Raw genomic sequence first — 10,849 nt, forward strand, 5'->3', positions numbered from 1 at the left:
TAAACCTTTTTTTTTTTTTTTTAGTGTTGTCAGCAATGTTTTATTTTTAACTTTTTTACCGTTTTATGGCAATGAAGAACGAATGAATGAAAAAAAATAAACATACGATTTAGGCTTTTTGTAGTCATATAAAAATTTAAAAAAACTCAGAAATAAAAAAAAAAATGCAAAATGATGACCATAGATGAAGATGTGAGAAGAAGTGAGAAGATGAGAAGATGAAAAGATGTGAGAAGATATCAGAAGAAGTGAAAAGTGAGATGTTGATGAAGTGAGAAGACAGATTGCTGAAGAAGTGAATGAGGATGTTGAAGTCGTTATCGTGTAAAAAAAAGAAGATAGAGAAGTGAATGAGGATGTTGAAGTCGTTATCGTGTAAAAAAAAGAAGATAGAGAAGTGAATGAGGATGTTGAAGTCGTTATCGTGCAAAAAAAATAAAGAAGATAGAAGACAATCTGAAATGAAGAAAGAAAATACTAACGAAGAGAAGTTACTGAATGGCTTAAGTTAGAAGGCTAATACATGTACACACAGGAACATTCATAATCGTTACGTAGATCATTTACAAGCAGAGATGGAAAAGGTGAACAACAATAAAACAAAAAAAAAAGAGGGCAATTTAAGGCTAATATATATACAACATGAAAAACTATATTCGTCACATAGATCATTTACAAGCGGAGATGGAAAGGCTGAACAATAATAAAAAAAAAAGAGGGCGATTTAAGGCTAATATATATACAACATGAAAAATCATAATCATCACATAGATCATTTACAAGCAGAGATGGAAAGGCTGAACAATAATAAAAAAAAAAGAGGGCGATTTAAGGCTAATATATATACAACATGAAAAATCATAATCGTCACATAGATCATTTACAAGCAGAGATGGAAAGGCTGAACAATAATAAAAAAAAAAGGCGATTTAAGGCTAATATAAATATTCAACATGAAAAATAACCGTGACAGAGAATTTACAAGCAGAAATGAAAAAGCTGAACAATCATAAAAAAAAAGGCCGTTTCTATTCAGTCCACAATAAAAAAAACATTCAATTCAAAAGACAGCGGGATAGCAAAAAAAAAATAAATAAATAAATAAAAAAAAAAAAAAAATAGCTACAACAAACGCACGGGCATGACCATTGTGCAGCAGCCATAGCGGAACAAAATGACGGCCCGAGCTGAAAGCAAAATGGACAAAGGGAAAAATACTGCCGCCCGCTCCCGCTCTGTACGGCGAGGGAAAGAAAATTACTCCGGGCATTGTTTTACATGAGAGAGAGAGAGAGAGAGAGAGAGAGAGAGAGAGAGAGAGAGAGAGGGGCCTGTGTGTGTGTGTGTGTGTGTGTGTGTGTGTGTGGGTGTGTGTGTGTGTGTGTGTGTGGGTGTGGGTGTGTGTGTGTGTGTGGGTGTTTGCGCTATCATTCAACAATTTGGTCTATTAAACACAAAAGTCTGTCCCATTTCCTTTTTCGAGAGAGAGAGAGAGAGAGAGAGCAGGCTCGTTCAATCATTCCCTCCCCCCCTGAAACTTGCGCCAACTACACCCATTGCCCTTTTTGTTTGTTTACTGGTCGTGTATGTACCTCGAATAAGGATCTTTTATATATTTTTCTAACTCTTTTTCCCTTAATCACTGACACTATTTGCTCCTTTAGTGCTGAGGCTCGCTGACGTGCTGACAACCATCGCAGAATATTAAGTCCTTTTCGAACACTGACAACTATTAGTGGAGTCCTGAATTGCGTCCCAGTGCCCCTAACTTTACCTTTGCGTTCACTGCATAACAAGAGGTGGCATCAAATATTCAAGAACCATTCCCGGCCTTGGCTTAAAATTTATTACCACCGAATGAATGCAAATATTACTGACACGAGAAAAGCAATAAAGGTTAGTCAGGTGGAAAAAAAAATAAATCACACGGCATGTTGTAATATTTCCCTTGACTCGAATATTTATGAACTGAATCTGTGTATGACGGGATTATTAATTTACCGCTACATCGAAAACATAATTAATTGTTGCAACATTTAAGTGGGGCGATGCGTGCTGGCCTTTCCTCATAAACACTCAATATTTTCGTTATCTTATTATTATGCCTCGACTCCAAGAATTAACAAAGTGGAAAGAGTGAGCCCTTAGGGAGGCATACACATCTATTCTTGGACTAAAACACAGAGGAGACCTAAGCCGCAGGACGAAAATACTTGTAGCTTGTTATGCCGCGTAACAAGATACTAATACTAACTGGGTGGACAAAGATGACATCCCTACCACTACTACCACTACTACTACCACTACTACTACTACTACTATTGCTATTTCTACGACAGCTAATACTGATACTAATATTATATGGGTGGGCAAAGATGAATAGGAGAATAAGGTGACAAGGAAAAATAGTTAAGAGGAGGTTGCAAAAGTGTTAAGAATATAATTTACTGTGAGTCTTGTTTTACGTGAGTGGGAGCCGCGGGAGGCCGGGAAGTGCACGCAGCCCAGCCCCGCTCAGACCCTTTGACCGAACCCGCCGCCGTGAAATTCAATAACTATGCAAGTAGTCAGCACACGTTCCAAAGATAAAGATCACGCTTGGCTTTGACACATGTAGTCATTCACTTTTCATTGCGTTTGGCGCTCGCTGGTATAGTTTTTATGTAAGCCATCCTTGGTGACTTATCAAAGGTTCGTGTCATCCGATTTTTTTTTTTTTTTTTTTTTTTTTTTTTTTTTACGTCGCTGCCTGTTGCGCCGGTAGGCATCTTCCTGGTGGGGCCTGATGGTCGGCCCAAGGCTTCTTCCAGGTGGGGCCTGATGGTCGGCCCAGCCCGTTCTGGCGCAGGCGAGTGTTTATGGTGGCGCCATCTTGCATTGGCTCATGCTGCCCCCCGGAACTCGTTCTTGATTCGCTTGGACGGCTTCCTCTAGAGTCCGGGTTGATGGGTGGTCTTCAGGACAGCATGTGGGTAGTTTTAAGCCACTCGGCGGTGACTGAAAAATCCGAGTGGTAGCGTGGGGATTCGAACCCGCGTCGTCCATCACGCGGTGAATGTGGGCCCAGTACGCTACCACTTCGGCCACCGCCTACCCGTTACACACATGAAACACCGGAGCGAAACGTTCGAATTGGTACGTTAGGATTTCTTTTATCAAACATGCTTTTGATATATTCATTACCACAAACCAGGGTGAAGTTGTTATGCATTTTATCAGCTGCTTTTAACAATCAAATCATATCACTCTTGTAATTAAGTGAAAAAAAAAATGACATGCGTTGCGGCCGTTCGAGGCGAGCAACTAACATGACCAATTACATGCGTGGTGCTAATGATTGTAACCCTGAAGCGTGGAAGAACCCAAATAAGTTACCCATGCATGAATGACGAGTATGAGTTGCTGCCTTCCTGGGGTCACTCTACAAAGGCAAACCCATCACCGTTGCCAGATTATCGTACTCGGAGCATCACATATCCCGGCTTCTCACTCTTTAAATATCACCAGGAAACAAGAATAATTAACCATTTCAACGACAGTAACATAAAAAGCCAGTCATTGGGGAACATGAGGCAGCTCTTGGGTTGGAAATCGGGAAATATGAGAAACTGATTACGACAATATGAGAAACTGAGTACGACAATCTGGCAAGGTTGAAACCCATGGCAAGGAGCAGCACGCGCCAGGGAGCTGCGATGTGGAGGGCTGCCAGGCAACACGACATTAACATTTCAGGGAGTGGAAGGAACAAACGGTTAAAAGTTCACTATTGAAAACGCAAGAAACTCCAAAGCCCAACAAATAAACAAGATTCCTATACGTCCTCTCCCAAAATTCCCGTAGACTGAACCTTAGGAAACATATACACACCCTGAGTATACATGTGGAGTATAGCGACACATGGCATCCACCCACACCGATGAATGAAAATGTCCTCAACCCTCATGTGTTTCTGCTACTGCTATTCCCGAGGCCTAAATTGATGCCTCGTGTACTCCTGGCATTCCATAACATGTAGATGAAGCTAAAAACACCGTGACACGTGTTAATGATACGTACGGGGGTGATGGGCGGGCGGTATGCACACAAAGACAAAGAAACTGATGGTGAGGTATGGCCGCGCGGGGTTTCGTGACAGCAAGGTACATATACGATAATTATTCTATTTTTAAGATAACCGATTCACTGAGGGAGCGCCGATTTATCCTTTTACACGCATGAAATTTAACAAAACGTATTTTTCTTCAACAAAACGTTCGAATGAAAACAATTACTTATGTGGATGATTTATTTCTTTAGGCAGACACCGATAAATATTTGTCGGAGTACAGCAATGTGGTAACCCTGGCCTCGGCGCCGCGGGAGATATGATCGTATGTGCCACACATTCATTTAAATTTTGTTTTTCGAGACACTTCTGAAAGACAAACAAAGCTCAAGATGAAAGAGAGGAAAAGAAAAGTGAAATCAAAGGAGATGAGAGATGATATATAAAGCACAGGAATAATCTCGGGCTGAGCAAACAGACAAACAGGAACAGAATCAACAAACAGAATCCAGCGGCGGGAAACAAAAGGAATAATTTTGGAGTTAGTCTTATAGCCCACTCCCTCCCCGCCTCTCACCTCCCCCCTAAACCACTGGCTCCCAAACTAGGGGGCGCGCTCCCCTGGGGGGGCGTGAGCTAGATGCAGGGGGGGGGGGGGGGGGCGTGATTCCGTCTGCCAAAAATTGCAGTTTTGCGCGAACACACACACACACACACACACACTCAATCATACTCACGTGAGTTTCAAATATATATATATATATATATATATATATATATATATATATATATATATATATATATATATATATATATATATATATATATATATATATATATATATATATATATATATACATATAAACAAAGGATTGGGGGCGTGAGGATTTCTTATAAATCAATAGGGGGTATCATGTAAAAAAGTTTGGGAGCCACAGCCCAAACCAAACAAACAAACGCCCCCTTCTCCCTCCTCCTCCCTTCACTAAGCCTGACGTGATGGTTCTGGAAAAAAAAATATTCTCAGACGCCTCCGCCTCCCACATCAACCATTTCCAAACGCCTAACACGAGATGAAACGAGTTCTCATGAGTTCTTTATTCACGTTCATACAGTGCTACAAATAAGACGCGACAAACACACTACTGTTTTCTAAAAGGTTTATTGCTGCAGACAGACAAACAGAGAGCTCAACAACATACCAGTGCTACAAATATGTTTTACGGTCACTGATTTGTTACGGCGTGCAGTGCTACAGAGAACTACATCATTTATACAACAGACAGACAAAGAGACAGACAAACGGACAGAAAACAACCATATCCACATCACATCAGAGCTACAAAGTAACCTTCACAATATATTTTTCGGTAGGCATTTCTTTACATTTTAGTTCGGCTCTCTTCATCTGTCTCCCTTAGTGCAAACAAAAGCATTACATAAAAAACACATTGTAACAGCTTTCCACGTGGAGTTACCTACATCGCCGCCCATTGATCGGCCAGACCAGGTGACCCACAAACACCTGACGTCAATCAATCATTAGCAAGGGCAGGTGTCAGGGGTTGGGGAAGGGGGTTGAAGGGGGGACTATGGTACAAACGGGATACAGGCGAGGTTGTGTTGGTTGGGTAGATGAGGACATACTACAACATATGCTTGGTAGTTCTTAAGGAAGGGGAGAGTGAAGGGAAGGAAAGGAAAGCAAAAGTGAAGAAGAGGAAAAGAAGTAAGAGGAAGGAAAGGAGGAAAAGAAGAAAGAAAGGGGGGAAAGAAGAAAGGAAACAAGGGAGGAAGGGAGAGGCGACGGAAGGGAAGGAAATGAAAGAATAAGTGCATGGTAGTTCTTAAGGAAAGGGAGAATAAAGGGAAGGAAATGAAAGGAAAAGTGAAGGAGAGGAAAATAAGTTAGAAGAAGGAAAGGAGGAAAAGAAGAAAGAAAGGGGGAAAGAAGAAAGGAAGGAAAGAAGGAAGGGAGAGGAGACGGAAGGGAAGGAAATGAAAGAATAAGTGCATGGTAGTTCTTAAGGAAAGGGAGAGTGAAGGGAAGGAAATGAAAGGAAAAGTGAAGAAGAGGAAAAGAAGTAAGAGGAAGGAAAGGAGGAAAAGAAGAAAGAAAGGGGGAAAGAAGAAAGGAAACAAGGGAGGAAGGGAGAGGCGACGGAAGGGAAGGAAATGAAAGAATAAGTGCATGGTAGTTCTTAAGGAAAGGGAGAGTGAAGGGAAGGAAAGGAAAGCAAAAGTGAAGAAGAGGAAAAGAAGTAAGAGGAAGGAAAGGAGGAAAAGAAGACAGAAAGGGGGAAAGAAGAAAGGAAACAAGGAAGGAAGGGAGAGGCGACGGAAGGGAAGGAAAAGAAAGGAAAAGAGAAGAAGAGAGTGGGAGGAAAAGAAGAAAGGTACTAAAGAGAGGAAAGTAGATGAGAAAAGCAAATGAATGAATGAATGAATGACAGAAAAACGAAAGGGGTAAAAAAATAATACCATGAAAAGGAATGACGAAAAGAAAAAAAAGAAAAGCGAAAGAAAAGATGAATGTACGGTAGAACTGAAAAAAATAAAGTAGGATGAAATGAAGGGAAGGGGAAGATAGGAGACACTAGTTGAAAGAAGGGGGAGAGAAAAAATGAGAATGTCGGGGAGGAAGGGAGAGAGGGGAAATTGAATGAAGGGAAAGAAAGATATCACAGCTCACTCTCAATCTCTTTAGGGACTGATGATGTGCCGAACCTTTTAGCAGCCAATCCCTCTATAGAGAATCCGAACCTATAACCCCGGAGCTGAAACTCAACCTGGAACCAAAACTTAACCTCTGTGGACTGCCTTTCCCTTTAAAGCCTCCTCCACCTTCCTTCCTCTCCTACCCTACCCTCCTGCTACAACGGAATCACAGTGGAGGAGAGAGAGAGGAGGAGGAGGAGGAGGAAAAAGAAGAACAAGAATAACAAGAACAAGAACACTGGAAGAACACGAATATGAACAAGAAAAAGTAGACGAAGAAGAAGAAAAAGAGGAAGAGGATGAAGAAGAACAAAAACAAGAAAAAACGGCAACGAGAAGAAGAAGAAGAAGAAGAAGACGAGGAAGACGAGGCTGAGGCGGAGAAGGAAGTGAATTAGGGTGGACTCAAGAAAAATTAAGGAATTATTAAAGTTTGAATATTCTTCGATCATTTGGGAGATCAAAGGGCGCGGTGCACAGCTGGGTCTTCCTGCTGCTAAAGGGAGAAAAGGGCGCAAAGGGCAAGAGTGGTGATTAAGGGTGAGAGAGGAGCAGCGATTCAGGGAGAGGAAATGAGAGAGAAGAGGAGAGGAGAGATGAGGAGGAGAAAGGAGACTAGAAGAGAAAAGAAGAGAGGGGGACGGAAGGGAAAGGAAGGAAAGGAAAGGAGAGGGAAGGGAAGAGAAGGGGGGAAGGGAAAGGAAAGGAAAGGGAAGGAAAATGAAGGGAAGGGAAGGGAAAGGAAGGGAAAAGAAGGGGAGAGAAGGGAAGAATAATAATGAAAGAGAAGAAAAGAAATGAGAAAAGAAGAGAAGAGGAGAAAAGAGGAGAGGGAAGAATAGGAGAGGAGAGGAGAGGTAAGAGAAGAAGAGGAGAGGAGAAGAGAAGTGTGCAAAGGAGAGGAAAGAATATAAGAGAGGAAAAAAGGAAGAGGAAGTGAGGGAAGAGAACAAAGAGAAGAAGAGGAACAGATAAACTAAAAGGAGAAAGAGGAGGAAGTGAGAGAAAAGGAAAATGACAATAGAATGAACAGGAAAGGAGAGGAAAGGAGGGGAGAGAGGAAAGAGAGAGAGATAAGAGGTGACAGGAAGCGAGGAGAAGGGGAGAGAGGGAAAAAGAACAGGCGGATAAGAGGGGAGAAGGGGGAGAGGAAAAGGGTGACAGAGGAGGGGAGGAGAGAAGGGGGAGAGGGGAGAGAAAAAGTGTGATAGAGGAGGGAAGAAGAGGAGAGGAAAGGCTGAAAGGTCAATATCTGTACAATTGTTATCAACGTAATCGGATTAACTATTACAACACCACAACCACCACCACCACCACGCTTCAGCAATCCTATACAGTGGTGGTGATGGTTGTGGTGGTGGTGGTGGTGGGACAGAATGCAAGCTGTCTCAATTTCCTCACCAATTTCACTCACTAATTTATTCTTAGTATTGAAATCTTTTACCTATTCTCATATTACTGGTTTGGGGTTGTGGCTTCGGGTTTAATTAAAGGTCAGTTTCCGCTCCCCAACATCGTCATCGTTATCGAAAAAAAAATGTATTCCCCATAATGGTTAGTTTTTATTTTCTGCTCAACACTCAACACTTGATACTGAAGATATTTCCTGTGTGGTTTGCTCAAGGGATTCTCGTAGTCTTTGGCAGAGCCGTGGAGTAGGAGAGAGGGGGACGGAAGGGAAAAGAAGGAGAGGAGAGGGAAGGGAAGGGATGGGAAAGGAAGAATAGAGAAGGGAAGGGAAGGCAAAGGAAGAATAGAGACGGGAAGGTAAGGAAAGGGATGGGAAGGCAAAGGAAGAATAGAGACGGGAAGGGAAGGGAAGGGAAGGGAAAGAAGGGGGAAGGGAAGGGAAAAGAAGAATAGAGAAGGGAAGGGAAGGCAAAGGAAGAATAGAGACGGGAAGGGAAGGGAAGGCAAAGGAAGAATACAGACGGGAAGGGAAGGGAAGGGAAGGGAAGGGAAGGGAAGGGAAGGGTAATCAAGGGAACGAGAGCGCACATCTACTACAGTTTACTAGTGATGAACGGAATTAAAGGGTACAACTATTACGCTGATGAAAGGACTGGAAAGGTACAACAACTAGTCAACTCTTGCATTAGTAATTTATACAGCATGAGGGTGAGCTTGAGAAGAAAGTCTTGTGCAGCGACGCCGCTTCATATTACTATACTTTATTGAACACATAACCATTACAAAACTTACTGAGTGTGGAACTACTATAAAAAAAGTTCACCGTACACTAAGTTGGTCCAGAAGTTCCCCCCCCCCCCTCATCCCCTTCCAAGATACATTGGGTCACACATAAAAATTTCGGCACCCAGGCACACACAATTGATTAGGCTTTCGTAATAGTTTTTAGGCATTTCCAGGGGTAGTTTTAAGACCCTGGTGGTAGTTTTATGACCCTGGTGGTAGTTTTATGACCCTGGTGGTAGTTTTATGACCCTGGTGGTAGTTTTATGACCCTGGAGGTAGTTTTATGACCCTGGAGGTAGTTTTATGACCCTGGTGGTAGTTTTATGACCCTGGAGGTAGTTTTATGACCCTGGAGGTAGTTTTATGACCCTGGTGGTAGTTTTATGACCCTGGTGGTAGTTTTATGACCCTGGTGGTAGTTTTATGACCCTGGAGGTAGTTTTATGACCCTGGTGGTAGTTTTATGACCCTGGTGGTAGTTTTATGACCCTGGAGGTAGTTTTATGGACCTGGAGGTAGTTTTATGACCCTGGTGGTAGTTTTATGACCGTGGTGGTAGTTTTATAACCCTGGTGGTAGTTTTCTGTACCGTGAACCTAAAAAACACTCAATAAAACCCGACTGATCTCCTTTTTTGGCCTTTGGAAACAGATGATGTGAGGGGTGGAAGCGTCTAACAATACCCTCCTTTCATCCAGCCAATCACCTCCCTTTGCTGTCGAGGAGTGGGCGGGGCTTCTGTGTCAGCTTAGTGTGTACGGTGACTCTACATTAGTTTACTGACATGCAGATGCGGCCCCCACCATCCCCACACCCACCACGGTATCATGTCCATTACCGTGATGGTCTACAACAGCACTTCATGATCACGTGACTCGCTGCATATTGGATACATTCGTTCAAAGGCTTCACACGGGACTAATTAAATCTCTGTTGCTCATGATTATGCTGCTGTATATAATTACTTAATTACACTGTTGAAATACCGTGTGTATCATTTCAAACACACACACACACACACACACACACACACACACACACACACACACACACACACACACACACACACACACACACAAACACACACATATATATTCAACATCAAAAGCGACAATCTATAAAAATAATGTAAATGCTTTCAAAGTCAAGAACAACACTACTAACAAGTCACAACTACAGCCAAAGGTTAATTAATACTCAAGCAGGTGAGGAGGATCATTACAGGTATCTACAGGTGCTCATAGGTGCTTACCAAAGGTGTTCTAGGCGACAAGCAGGTGGCACAGGTGTCTTGAACTCATTAGGGCTAAGGTGAGTACAATATCAGACAGGTTAAATACAGGTAACTTTCAAAGGCATTCAGAAGTCAACATGGAATTACAACCTTTGCTAATCTACTTTTTGCTCCGCCTTGTGAACTCCTTACGGCTTCGTCTGCAGTGGAATAACAAACTTTTTCAATCTTTTTTTTTCAATACAGCTAACACTCAAAAATATTCAGGAGGCAACATGGAATAACAAACTTTTCTAATGTACTTTCTACCCAGCCATTCCTGTTTTCTTGTGGCTTCGTCAGGAGTAGGAATCATAACCTCTTCTAATCTATTTTCACCCCGCCATTATCAATTTGATGTGACGTTCTTGTAGCTGACTGGCTGAAGAGGAACGAGGGGGAGGGGGGGGGGGAGGCTTCATGTTCAGGGCGGGGATTTTCGTCTCTGGTCTATCCGCCGAAGGACACGGAAGTGGGTGGTAGAAGGAAGAGAGGAAGACCCAGGACGAGATGGAAGGACTGAAGGAAGAGAGGAAGACCCAGGACGAGATGGAAGGACTGAAGGAAGAGAGGAAGACCCAGGACGAGATGGAGGGACTGAAGGAAGAGAGGAA

At 42.6% G+C, this 10,849-nt stretch overlaps 1 long non-coding RNA gene across 1 annotated transcript; it reads left to right on the plus strand.

Annotated features, from left to right (window-relative positions):
- Nucleotides 1-9,146: 9,146 nt before the first annotated feature.
- Nucleotides 9,147-10,056, plus strand: LOC127008190 (uncharacterized). The gene is made up of 2 exons (XR_007760905.1): nucleotides 9,147-9,437; nucleotides 9,478-10,056. It is a non-coding gene; the product is annotated as an uncharacterized LOC127008190 (long non-coding RNA).
- The last annotated feature ends 793 nt before the right edge of the window (nucleotides 10,057-10,849 follow it).

Source organism: Eriocheir sinensis, chromosome 37 (genome assembly GCF_024679095.1).
Source record: "Eriocheir sinensis breed Jianghai 21 chromosome 37, ASM2467909v1, whole genome shotgun sequence".
In the NCBI taxonomy this organism is placed as follows: domain Eukaryota; kingdom Metazoa; phylum Arthropoda; class Malacostraca; order Decapoda; family Varunidae; genus Eriocheir; species Eriocheir sinensis.